The sequence below is a fragment of the Castor canadensis genome, chromosome 2 (genome assembly GCF_047511655.1).
Source record: "Castor canadensis chromosome 2, mCasCan1.hap1v2, whole genome shotgun sequence".
Taxonomy (NCBI): Eukaryota; Metazoa; Chordata; class Mammalia; order Rodentia; family Castoridae; genus Castor; species Castor canadensis.
Window position 1 is genome coordinate 132,954,866 of NC_133387.1, and position 14,040 is coordinate 132,968,905.

The window sequence follows — 14,040 nt, forward strand, 5'->3', positions numbered from 1 at the left end:
TTTAGTAAAATTTGCAAAAGTAAATTATTCTATGTACAACTGGCTGAGACCACTGTCTTCCTATTCCTCCATCTGTCAGCCTGCAGGAGGCCCTGGACACTTTTAGATCTGGCTAAGAAGTGGAGTTGGAGACACCCTCAATTTCAGCTCTGTGGGATACATTTGGGTGGTCTGAAGCCATCTTCATGTGTAGTGAAGTCATTGCTAGATGTGAGGTTTAGAAATAGTTTTTAGAAATAGTCCTACCACCTACCGTGCCAACTCATCTCTCATTGTGACACAAAGGGACAAGGCCAGAAGTTGTATTGAGGTATGGACATGTCCTTTGGTGCCAGAAGAATTGGGTAGAGGATGAGAAACAAGGTCTGAAATATACAGGGCCAGAAAGCAGTCTGTGGAAAAGTCATCCAATCACACACATAAAATTATGATTTAAAGAGCCCAGTGTTGGTAGCTCACACCTGTAATCCCAGTTACTTGGGAGGTTTAGATCAGGAGGACTTCAGTTCAAGGCCAGTCTGGGCAAATAGTTCACAAGACCCCATCTCCAAATTAACCAGAGCAAAAGGGCCTGGAGGTGTGGCTCAAGCAGTAGAGCACCTGCTCCGTAAGTGCACAGCCCTGAGTTCAACACCACTTAGTCACGCATGCACACAAAAATGTGGTGATTTACACACTATACCAATATTAACTCAAAATGGATCAAGGATCTTAATATCAGACCCCAAACTCTTAAGTTGATACAGGAAAGAGTAGGAAATACTCTGGAGTTAGTAGGTATAGGTAAGAACTTTCTCAATGAAACCCCAGCAGCACAGCAACTAAGAGATAGCATAGATAAATGGGACCTCATAAAACTAAAAAGCTTCTGTTCATCAAAAGAAATGGTCTCTAAACTGAAGAGAACACCCACAGAGTGGGAGAAAATATTTGCCAGCTACACATCAGACAAAGGACTGATAACCAGAATATATAGGGAACTTAAAAAACTAAATTCTCCCAAAACTAATGAACCAATAAAGAAATGGGCAAGTGACCTAAACAGAATTTTCTCAAAAGAAGAAATTCAAATGGCCAAAAAACACATGAAAAAATGCTTACCGTCTCTAGCAATAAAGGAAATGCAAATTAAAACCACACTAAGATTCCACCTCACCCCTGTTAGAATAGCCACCATTAGCAACACCACCAACAACAGGTGTCGGCGAGGATGCAGGAGAAAAAGGAACCCTCTTACACTGTTGGTGGGAATGTAAACTAGTACAACCACTATGGAAAAAAAATCTGGAGGCTACTTAAAAAGCTAAACAGTGATCTACCATATGATCCAGCAATACCACTCTTGGGGATATACCCAAAAGAATGTGACACAGGTTACTCCAGAGGCACCTGCACACCCATGTTTATTGCAGCACTATTCACAATAGCCAAGTTATGGAAACAGCCAAGATGCCCCACTACTGATGAATGGATTAAGAAAATGTGGTATCTATACACAATGGAATTTTATGCAGCCATGAAGAAGAACGAAATGTTATCATTTGCTGGTAAAAGGATGGAATTGGAGAACATCATTCTGAGTGAGGTTAGCCTGGCCCAAAAGACCAAAAATCGTATGTTCTCCCTCATATGCGGACATTAGATCAAGGGCAAACACAACAAGGGGATTGGACTTTGAGCACAAGATAAAAGTGAGAGCACACAAGGGAGGGGTGAGGATAGGTAAGACACCTAAAAAATTAGCTAGCAGTTGTTGCCCTTACCGCAGAGAAACAAAAGCAGATACCTTAAAAGCAACTGAGGCCAATAGGAGAAGGGGACCAGGAACTAGAGAAAAGGTTAGATCAAAAAGAATTAACCTAGAAGGTAACACACATGCACAGGAAATTAATGTGAGTCAACTCCCTGTATAGCTATCCTTATCTCAACCAGCAAAAACACTTGTTCCTTCCTATTATTGCTTATACTCTCTCTTCAACAAAATTAGAAATAAGGGCAAAATAGTTTCTGCCAGGTGTCGAGGGGATGGGGGGAGAGGGAGGGGGTGGAGTGGGTGGTAAGGGAGGGGGTGGGGGCAGGGGGGAGAAATGACCCAAGCATTGTATGCACATATGAATAATAAAACAATTAAAAAAAAGTAGTGACTTAAAGATTTCATTTTCATTGACACCTGATTAAACAGAAGTTCTCGTCTGAAAGGAGTGCTTTTCAATTATGCTTTGAATGCATTTTTCCTTTACTTGATGGGAATTTCAAGAAATAAGATTTATTATAATTCCTGCATTATAAGTAGCTGGCACACTTACAATAGTTCATGGGTGAGGAAAGCTTGATAGAAGTCATGGCAGATTTTATTTTACAAAAATGGTTGCAACAATATCTGCTTCCCATGCTACTCTAGAACCTTCTAGAACTACCCCCACCAAAAAGTAGAAGCCAAGCTGAGCACAGTAGTGGTTCAAACCTGGAATCCTAGCTTCTTGGGAGGTGGAGATCTGGAGGATCCTGGTTGGAGGCCAGCCCAGGCAAAAAGTTCTCAAGACCCCATCTTGACCAATGGCTCAGTGCAGGGGAGCATGCCTCTCATTCCAGTTACAAGGGTAAACACAAATAGGAGGATTGTGCTCCAGGCCACCCAGACAAAAATCAAGACCCTATCTCAAAAATAATGCTTCAGAAGTGGCTGGCAAAGTAGCTCAAGTGATCTGCCTAGCAAGCAAAAGGCCCTGAGTTCAAACCCCAGTACCACAAAAAAAAGGTAGAGGCCAATTGTCCTTTTGAATCTGGTGGGTTTGTGACTGACTTGTACCTTACAGGATGTGAGGAAAGTGACATTGCTGGACACCTGAGGTCAGATCATAAGGAGCTAGAGTTTCTCAGAACTGTCACTCAGAGCCCTGGCTTCAGATGATCCAGCCCCAGCATGGGTCCATTCTGAATCCGTTTGGGGTGGTTTGTTGCATAGTTCTGACAAAGGACGTCAGAGGTTTTCCCAAATTTTCTAGCAATTCTAAAGTTTTATATCATATTACCAATGAAGAGTTAATTTTTTTGCTTTTTTTAGTGGCACTGGGGTTTGACCTCAGGACCTCACACTTACTAGGCAGGCGCTCTTACTGCTTGAGCCACTCCACTAGCCCTCTTTTATGAAGGGTTTTTCGAGATATGGTGTCTTGAACTATTTTCCCAGGGATGGCTTCGAATCGTGAGCTTCCTGAGCTCTGCCTCCTGAGTAGCTAGGATTATAGGCATGAGCCACCAGTGGCGGGCTCCAATGAAGAGTTATGAAAGAAATTTTCAATAATGAGCTATTAATAACTATCAGTCTTTTAAAAAACTTTTTAAACCAACCAGACCAGGGGAAAAATTGGCTATCTACCTGCACTAAATAAATGGAGACTACAACCAAGCAGGGTGGGGGAGGAGGCAGGTATAGAGTGTGTTTGGCGGGTCACTGACACGTTATCAGGGTATTTAATGTTCTGATATTTGTCAGCTTTAAATTTTATCTTTGTTTTGATTTGTTTGTGTTTGGTTTTGGGGGTTTTTTTTGAGGGGGTGGTTTTGGTTTTGATTTTTTGAGCAAGAGTTTCACTATGCAACTCAGGATAGCCTTGAACTTGCCATCCTCCTGCCTCAGCCTCCCAAGTGCTGGAATTACAGATATGTGCTACCTTTCCCAGCTAAAATTTGTATTTTGTGTGAATTCTTTTATCATTCTAAATAAATATTCACTTCCATACAAATTTTTGTATCAACTTGCATAAGCTTCAGACTCCACAGAACAGATAGCCCTTGCCACACTCTTCAAAGCACTTACATATAGAATGTCTTCATCCACTTCCAACCCTGTAAATCAGGTAGCTTCATTATCCTCATTTTACACATGAGAAAACTGAGGCAGGAATGGGAAAATTGCCCACCAGGTCTCCTGAAAAGCTAGTCCAGAGCAGTTCTTACCCACCGCCTGTAATATAATCTCTCTGCAGACACAGCAGGCCAGGGGAAGCACCAGAGAGTCCCTGGATCAAGCTCACCTGAAGGAGATCTAGCCCTGGCTTCTCCTTTGGGTGTCAGCCCCTTCCCACTCACTTAACTCCAGGAAAGAAAGTTTTATTCCCTCCATTCCCTGAGTCTTTCCCTAGAATAGCACTCAGTGATAGTATTGTAGAGGACAGGAGGCATCTGGCAGGTAGAGGAGAGGGGACTGATGCCCTGCTGAGTTTCAATTCCAAGTAAAATCCCTGAAACAAGTGTGGGACAGGTGGCAAGATGTATGGTGTGAGGCAAGGATGACACACACTCTGGCCTTCAATTACCATGTCAACATCAAGGCCCAGGCAGGTCTGTGTGCTTGCCACATGAGGAAGTAGTTAATCACTCTGTTGACAAGAAAGGACCATTTCCTGTCTAGAACTGCTTAGGACCAAGCAGGAAAGATCACCTGGCCCCTCCCCCATCCCTGTATTCCAAGGTTCTTGGAAAGGCTGGGCTTCTGTGCAAGCAAGGGGCAGGAAACCGCCCAGCCAAATCATCCACTCACTTGACAGATATTTCTTGTCTGCCCTCTCCTGCACAAAGAGCCAGGGGTGTAAAGACAGGCCTGGGCCCCCTCGGGGAGCTTGTGCCCAGTGTACAATCCACCTTCCACCTCATGCTTCTCAGCCAGCAGAGCATGGCAGGGTTTTAGAACATGGGAAGTCATACCGCAGGCCTTGGAGGCTGGGACAGGTATGTGATCCAGAACAGAGACTGTAAACAAACATGATTCAGCTGATTACCTTGGCTTGAAGGCTGTGGAGCAGGTATGTGAGTTATGAAATAGGAGACCGTCTTGAGAGCTACCATGTGCCTGAACCACCGGCTCTCTCCATGTGGCCCTCTTCAGCTCTGGGGGGCTCTTCCCACTCGCCACTCTGCCCTACTGGTCTTTTCCTGTCTTCTTCTTTTCATACACCTTGAACACTTTGGAAATTTGTGTGTTGTGATTTCAATTTAGTGTGTTTGTAACTTTTACGGTCTAGTTTGTCATGCACTAACACTAAACTTCTAAGCATGAGGGAGGTTCTCTAGTGACTTTTATTTCTGCAGGCTAGTTAATCTCAATAGAAAAGAAATCTTCCCCCCAAACTCCAGTGGTGACCTCCTCTCAACCACAGATTTGGCAGGAGAAGCCCCACTCTGGTCTCCAACCCTAAGTTCAGACTACCAACCTGCTCCTGTGGAATCTCACCTTCCTCTCCCCACTCAGCACTGAGTCAGCGGAAGTATAATTGCTTCCTTGTAAACACCCAGCAAACCAACAGCCCCTGAGGGGTGACAGGGAGGCAGTGACCTTCTTGGTGAGTTTAAGAGAGATCTGGGTGGAGTATACCTATGTCACCTGCAAGACCCAGAGCCCCCCTCAACCTGCTCCTTACCTACAGCAAGCAGCACCTGAGACCCCTCTCCCAATGCTAACGACACAGCACCACCCAAGGTGTCAGTCTGTGACCTGAGATGGAGCCCTGTGACAAGGGCCAAGCCCAGGCCTCCTCATCACACTCCTCAGCAATAGTTCCTGTAACAGGATTTTGAGGAAATATGCAAATGTATTTTCAAAATACTTTCTATTCCCCTCCTATTCACATTCACCACTTTGGCAAAAAGCACTCATGGTTAAAGCTGGAGAGGAGAGACAGGTGCCCTTCTCTCCTCAAGTCATCCAGCCAGCACTCTAGAAGCAAGGTTCAGAAAGGCTGAACATTGTGAGAAAAAGGAAGGGTTTTCTAAATTCCAGAAGTTTCCTCTTATTTATGATAAGCAAAGCTTTGAACTGCGAGTTCTCTGAAGAATGTTCTGGAAGCTGCCTACCCAACATAAGATGAAAGGAGCAAGCTGCCATATTTCCAGGAGGAGAGTAGGGAGGACAATTGGTCACAGATTCTAGCTCTCTCTCCCGCCCCAAGCCCTGAATAATTTAGGGAAAATCCTTTCAATGTGGGCTTGGCCCTCCTTGTGAGACTGGAAGCTGGGAGATAGAGACTGGTCAGGAAGATTAGGGCTGGGGGCCCTCAGCAGAGAGGCTAAGAGTCCTTGAGACGAACAGAATGTAAGAGACCTTGAAACTGCAAGCCTGGGAGTTGAGATCAACAGGTGTGGGGAATTGGAAGTCTTGAAACCGTCCACCCAGGCCTGGAAACGACTGGGACACATGGTACATGAGCCATGCCCTGAGAGGGTGCCCGGTCCATGTGCCGGACCTCTGAGGTATCAGGAAGGACTAGAGGGGCATGCATAGTGTCCCCATGAACACACTGGCTGGTGGTGACATACATCCCATGAAATAAACCAAAAGCACAAAAACACAGCCAGCTTCCCTTCAACCAGGAAAACAACTAGACAAAGAGCCTGGGAGGCTGTTTTTCTAAGACCCCCTCCCATGTATATGGGAGCTTTTTACTCCTTTTCCTCTCTGCTTAAATAAAACTGCCCTTTTGCTCACCCTGTTGCCTGAGACTTTCATTCTTCAATCACGTGAGACAAAGTTCCCAGCAAGTACTGCAGCACACCTGAGAGCAGACCACTGAACACCAGCACAGGTGCATCCTGGAAAAAGTCATGTCCCCGGAGAGAAGCACCACGTCCCATGTGGTGATATCCAGGGTGGCTGCAGGCAGAACAGTCCACCCCAACGTCTCCTCCCACACCACTGTGCCAGTCCTTGGACCCCTCCAGAACAGATTCTCCTGCTAGGCAGGGGAGGGATTGGGCACCCATCACAGAGTCCCATCCCAATGGCAGAGGAACAGTCTAGAAGCACAAGCCCTGGGAGCCCCAATCCTCGAAGTCTGGGGAAGGGGACCAGCTCCCTCAGGGCTGCACTCTGAGGACCCCCAGGGAAGAGGGCAGTGAGATCAGAAGTGTCACAAAGAGCCTGACAGAGACACGAGGTCCTAGAAACCTTTATTTTGGCATTGAAAATATGGTATTACAGGCTGGGGTTGAAGGGCAGAGGTAGAACCCTTGCCTAGTATGCACAAGGTCCTAGTCCTGATCCCCAACACCGTAAAATAATAGTAATAATAATATATAATCAAGATCTTTACATCTTGGGGTCAATATCAAGATGTAAAGATTCTTTTCTTGACTCTATATTCTATTTACACTGAATACAATTCTTCTCCATACAGACAGGCACTGCAATAAACTTTTGAACCACACTAAGGTACATTCTGTTTAAAAAACACTTTTCTATACGTTCTTACTCTTTTTAATTTTTTTGGCAGCACTGGGGTTTGAACTCAGGGCCTCATGCTTGCTGGGCAGCCACTCTATCACTTGAGCCACTCCACCAGCCTTTTTTTGTGAAGGGTTTTTTTCAAGATAGGGTCTTGAGAATTATTTGCCTAGAGCTGGCTTCGAACCATAATCCTTCTGATCTCTGCCTCCTGCGTAGCTAGGATTACAGACATGAGCCACCAGCACCTGGCTCCCTTTCTTGCTCTTTATAAAGAGAAGAAAAAAAATTTTTTGGTGTTAGTGGGGGGTTTGAACTCAGAACCTTGCTCTTACTAGGCAGGTGCTCTACCACTTAAGCCATACCACCAGCCCTTTTGATATGGTTATTTTCGAGATAGGGACTCACATTTATGCCTGGGCTGGCCTAGGCTGTGATCCTCCTATTCATACTTCCCACATACCTGGGGTGACAAGGATGCACAACCACGCCCAGCTCTTATTGGTTGAAATGGGGGTCTTGTGAACTTTTTGCTCAGGCTGGCCTCAAACCTCCATCCTCTGGATCTCTGCCTCCCAAACAACTAGGATTACAGGTGTGAGCCACTGTATCCAGTCAAAGAGGAAGAAATATTTAAATAAACAAGACAAAGCTTCTATTGCAATAATAATATAGCCTCTAGTTAAGTACTTTCAGAATACCTGGAATACAAATGTATGCTCTCTGTACATGATGAATTGAAAGACCAAGAAAATCAGCAAATGCTGTCTTACTAAGATGTCTTCAGGGCTGGCGGTGTTATGTCAGTGGTAGAGTTCAAGGCCCTGGGTTCAGCCCCAGTGCCACAAAGTAGATAATTAAAATAGTTACCAAAGATGACAGTAAGAGTAATCTTATTTCAAAATGAAGGACCCAGAGAAAAGTTAGAAGTTTAAAAGTCTGAAGTAGCTTCAGGCTAGCTCATTACAATTCCCCGCTCATATAAACTCAGAGAAAACTCACAGAGGGCTGGCTTTTCCAGGAGCTGGAATTACCTCTAAGATAACAACTTTGACACTTAGTGTCTTAAGGTCATACTTTTTGAGAACAGCAAAGAGCAGGATTGTCATTCTGACCTGGCAGTCTTATCCCACCTGCCCACCTGTAGTTGAGCAGCTGTATGGCCTGAGCCTCAACTGTCCCTGGTCAGAATGTCTCCTCTTCACGGGCCTAAAATATGCTCACCCTGGAGAGGCTTGCAATATTTGGTGGATCCCAGAGGCTGGGGGAATGAGAACCAATGGGATAGCGAAACAGACCGACTCAGATCAAACGATGCCTCTTTGGAATAGCCAGGAATTCAAATCAGCTGCCAGGAGCAAGGAGAATGGGATAGCAGTTCAAAGAGGCCACCATGGGTGATCAGAGGAGCCTGCATGCAGTACCAGATAGGGCTGTGACAGATGGATCTATCACTCCATAGCCATCAAAAGGCTGATCAGAGAAGACTGTGAGGAAACGTGGGGGAGGTTGGGAAGAGGAGAAGAAATGACAGCACCTGACACAAAGACCACTGCCCGATTGCATGTTTGCAAGTTCTAGAACAGACAATATCAATCCACGGTGATGGAAGTTAAAATCATGGTACGATTGGGGGTATGTTCTGGAAGGAGGCATATGGGAATCTTTGTGTGTGAATGTTACCAGAAACTGTGAAACTCCAGGAAGGATGTCTCTGCCTGGCCCTTGGGTACTGAATCTGTGATGTTGTCACAAAAAATAATTTTAGGACACATCATGATAAAGACCAAGAAAATTTATTAGTAAAGCAAAGCAAAGAAAGGATAGTGCACAACCCAGACATGGGCACATCTGATGACAGGTGTGATGAATGCTCTGACATCAGGGGTATCTATGATGAAAGGTGGGTTGAGGGGTTGGCTTAAATTTGCCTCTTTTTTCTGGACACCTGCTACATTTAATCATTCCTGCTGTTAAACTGTTTTATCAAATAAGCCCAGAGATATCAAGGTTGGTCCCTTCACTCCATTTGGGTCATTATGACATAGCTCTCTGAGCATCCCTTAAGCAAAGAATGGGCTCTGCTAGATGCTGCCTCAAGACAAGTGTCCATCCTTGAGATAAATATTTTCCTTTGCAAGCACTTTTTATGCCCAGAGGAGTCATTTACCCAGAGTAAGTGTCCTTTTACGATATCCTTGCTCAGTTCCAGAGTACTCTACTGTCTTGGGCAAGCAGGCAGGGTCAGAGGGGAAGAGCTGCTCTTTTTATTTATTTTTTTAATTTTTATTGTTTTATTATTCATATGTGCATACAATGCTTGAGTCATTTCTCCCCCCACCCCCAACCCCTCCCTTACCACGCACTCCGCTCCCTCCCTCTTCCCCCTACCCCCTCAATACCCAGCAGAAACTATTTTGCCCTTATTTCTAATTTTGTTGTAGAGAGAGTATAAGCAATAATAGGAAGGAACAAGGGTTTTTACTGGTTGAGATAAGGATAGCTATACAGGGCATTGACTCACATTGATTTCCTGTGCGTGGGTGTTACCTTCTAGGTTAATTCTTTTTGATCTAACCTTCTCTCTAGTTCCTGGTCCCCTTCTCCTATTGGCCTCAGCTTCTTTTAAGGTATCTGCTTTAGTTTCTCTGCGTTGAGGGCAACAAATGCTAGCTAATTTTTTAGGTGTCTTACCTATCCTCACCCCTCCCTTGTGTGCTCTCGCTTTTATCATGTGCTCATAGTCCAATTCCATTGTTGTGTTTTCCCTTGATCTAATGTCCGCATATGAGGGAGAACATACGATTTTTGGTCTTTTGGGCCAGGTTAACCTCACTCAGAATGATGTTCTCCAATTCCATCCATTTACCAGCGAATAATAACATTTCATTCTTCTTCATGGCTGCATAAAATTCCATTGTGTATAGATACCACATTTTCTTGATCCATTCGTCAATGGTGGGGCATCTTGGCTGTTTCCATAACTTGGCTATTGTGAATAGTGCTGCAATAAACATGGGTGTGCAGGTGCCTCTGGAGTAACCTGTGTCACAGTCTTTTAGGCATATCCCCAAGAGTGGTATTGCTGGATCAAACGGTAGATCAATGTTTAGCTTTTTAAGCAGCCTCCAGATTTTTTTTCCAGAGTGGTTGTACTAGTTTACATTCCCACCAGCAGTGTAAGAGGGTTCCTTTCCCCCACATCCTTGCCAACACCTGTTGTTGGTGGTGTTGCTAATGATGGCTATTCTAACAGGGGTGAGGTGGAATCTTAGTGTGGTTTTAATTTGCATTTCCTTTATTGCTAGAGATGGTGAGCATTTTTTCATGTGTTTTTTGGCCATTTGAATTTCTTCTTTTGAGAAAATTCTGTTTAGGTCACTTGCCCATTTCTTTATTGGTTCATTAGTTTTGGGAGAATTTAGTTTTTTAAGTTCCCTATATATTCTGGTTATCAGTCCTTTGTCTGATGTGTAGCTTGCAAATATTTTCTCCCACTCTGTGGGTATTCTCTTCAGTTTAGAGACCATTTCTTTTGATGAGCAGAAGCTTTTTAGTTTTATGAAGTCCCATTTATCTATGCTATCTCTTAGTTGCTGTGCTGCTGGGGTTCCATTGAGAAAGTTCTTACCTATACCTACTAACTCCAGAGTATTTCCTACTCTTTCCTGTATCAACTTTAGAGTTTGTGGTCTGATATTAAGATCCTTGATCCATTTTGAGTTAATATTGGTATAGTGTGATATACATGGATCTAGTTTCAGTTTTTTGCAGAGTGCTAACCAGTTTTCCCAGCAGTTTTTGTTGAAGAGGTTGTCTTTTCCTCCATCGTATATTTTTAGCACCTTTGTCAAAGACAAGTTGGTTATAGCTGTGTGGCTTCGTATCTGGGTCCTCTGTTCTGTTCCACTGATCTTCATGTCTGTTTTTGTGCCAGTACCATGCTGTTTTTATCATTATTTCTTTGTAATATAGTTTGAAGTCAGGTATTGTGATACCTCCAGCATTGATCTTTTGACTGAGTATTGCCTTGGCTATTCGTGGCCTCTTGTGTTTCCATATAAATTTAACAGTAGATTTTTCAATCTCTTTAATGAATGTCATTGGGATTTTGATGGGAATTGCATTAAACATGTAGATTACTTTTGGGAGGATAGACATTTTTACTATGTTGATTCTACCAATCCATGAGCATGGGAGATCTCTCCACTTTCTATAGTCTTCCTTGCTCTTTTAATTTTTTTTTCTTTCACTAAATGTTGCAGTTTATTGAGGGAGTGTCAGGCTTAAAGCAAAGAAAACAGTGCCTTGTGCTTTCAATCAAGTTATTCATTAATACACTGAATTCCTGGCTGCTGTTTCCCATGCCTGTTTTCCCCTGATCTATTCTACCTTGTGATGAAAATGTTCTTTATCTTGATTGCGGTGATGGTTACTCAGGTGTAAATGTAAGTAAAGAGTCACGCAGCTGTACATGTGCAAACTTGTGTTTTGTTGTACGTGTTATACTCAATAGAAAAAAAAAATTTAAACGCCAGGAGTCTGCAGTTGGGATGGGAGCAGAGAACTAAAAAGTAAACTGATGGTTCAAAACTCTAGGAAAGTTCAGGCACCCCAAAAGGTGAAGGTGCAAATGAACCTAAAACAGGAAGCGTGGCTGGAAGTTGGCAGGACAATAGTTCTTTAGTCACCTGCCAACGCCAGCAGAGGAGTAAAGACTGACCCTTTGAAGGGCACGAAGACTCCAGGCAACAGGCACGGTTGTAGAACCGTGGAAATCCATGTGCTGAAATGTGAGTGTCCACTCGACTTCTTTCCCCGCTTACCCTTGACAATGCTGGTGGCTACCTCACACCTCCCCTGCCACCACTGCCACCTCCACCAGGCAAGAGATCACAGAGTAAACCAACACTACTAGGCAATTGTACTACAGAGCTCTGGGTCCCACTCCAACCAAGCAACAATGATGTCCCTATTCAGGCAGGTGACACTGTGCCTGGCTTCCAGTGATCATCCAAATGCTTCACTCTTAAATGTGACAGATAGCCAGGATTGGTGAACATCTGAAGAAAGCTTCTAACATGACTGATGATTAAAACTCCAAACTGAATACTCATGGGAAACAGACAATGCAGGAAGCATTAGAAAATTTTAAAGAACTGTAATTGGTATGTTTGTCCAGATAAAAAGATGACACATCCATGAGGAAGAAAAGTGAGGGGTACCATGAAAAGGGGCATTCTGAGAATAGAAAGAACCCCTGTGAGTTAAAAATACAATAGCAGCTGAGCATTGGTGGCTATGTCTGTAATCCCAGCTTCTTGGGTGGCTGAGATTGGGAGGATCACAGTTCGATCTTTTTCTTTTTTGGCAATTTTGGGAATTTCATTTCCCTTTTAAAGCTGAATTATATTCATATATTACATTATTTATTTATTTACTCATTTATTTTGGCAGCACTGGGATTTGAACTCATGGCCTTATGCTTGATAGGAAGGTGCTCTACCACGTGAGCCACTCCTTCAGCTCAGGATCATAGTTCAAGACCAGCCTGGGCAAGTAGTTCATGAGACTACATCTCCAAATAACCAGAGCAAAATGCACTGGAAGTGTGGTTGCTTTGCAAGCATGAAGCTCTGAGTTCAAACCTCAGTCTCACAAAAAAATTACATATATATATGCACATATATATATATATACATATGCATTGGAGTCACAGGTGCACATCTATAATCCCAGTACTCAGGAGGCAGAGAGGTAGGAGGATTGAGGTTTGAAACAAGCCCGGGTAAATAGTTCATGAGACCCTATCTCGAAAAAAAAAATCACAAAAAAAGGGCTGGTGGAGTGCCTCAAGGAAAAGGCCCTGAGTTCAAACACCAATACCAAAAAAATAAATAAAGAAAAAATATATATAATCACAATAATACTGACCAAAAATTGTAATGAGATGGGGGAGTTGAGAGAGTATAGTGTAAAAGAACTGTGGAACAACCGAGAAATAATAACACAAGCATGTTATTTAGAAATATAGACAAATATCTAAAGAAACAACTAAAAGAGTTCAAAGCCATTGCTGTATGTTTATTTTGTAAAACTACTTGATCATTTAAAAATAAGTACACAAATAAGCTTGATCAAAATTAAAATTCAAACTTTAAAGAAAATTATTTGAAAATGTGGATGTTTTGTCCCTAGTAATAAATCACAGCACACATCACAACTAGTTGCCTTTCTCTCGTGTGTTGGGATCTGCTTCTGCAAACCACAGCTCAGAGGCAGTCTGGTCCCTGCAAATACTCAGTTCCAGGAGAGTCCAAGGCACCAGGAAATATTCACAGCACAGCGCTCGAAAGTTCTAGAGATGGTTCTGAAGCTCCCTTGCATCAGGGGAAATGTTCAACAGGTTCCTGAATGACATGATACCAGGCTGTGCCTACCTTTTCCAAAAGGTTGCCCAATGGATAAGGCAGGAGTTTTGCAGCCAATAGCCATCCAGTTGCCCAGTGAATTAGTAAGGATTTTTTGTAATTGCAAGTATCACAAACTAAACTCAAACTGGCTGAAGCAGAAAAGCAATTCATGGAGTAACTACAACCAAGAATTACCAAATAGATAAAGAAGGTAGGGTTCACGGAGACAAAACAAACCTACTCCAACGAGATCCTTCATAGAGCACTCAAAAAACATTGAAAATACGTACGCTAGTATCATCAGAGTTACAGGAGAGAAGCCTATGTGTGCAATGGCAAATAGTAGTTTTGGGAAAGATCTTGCTAGAGAACTTAACATGAAAAATGTGACAGCCAAAACCAAAAGTT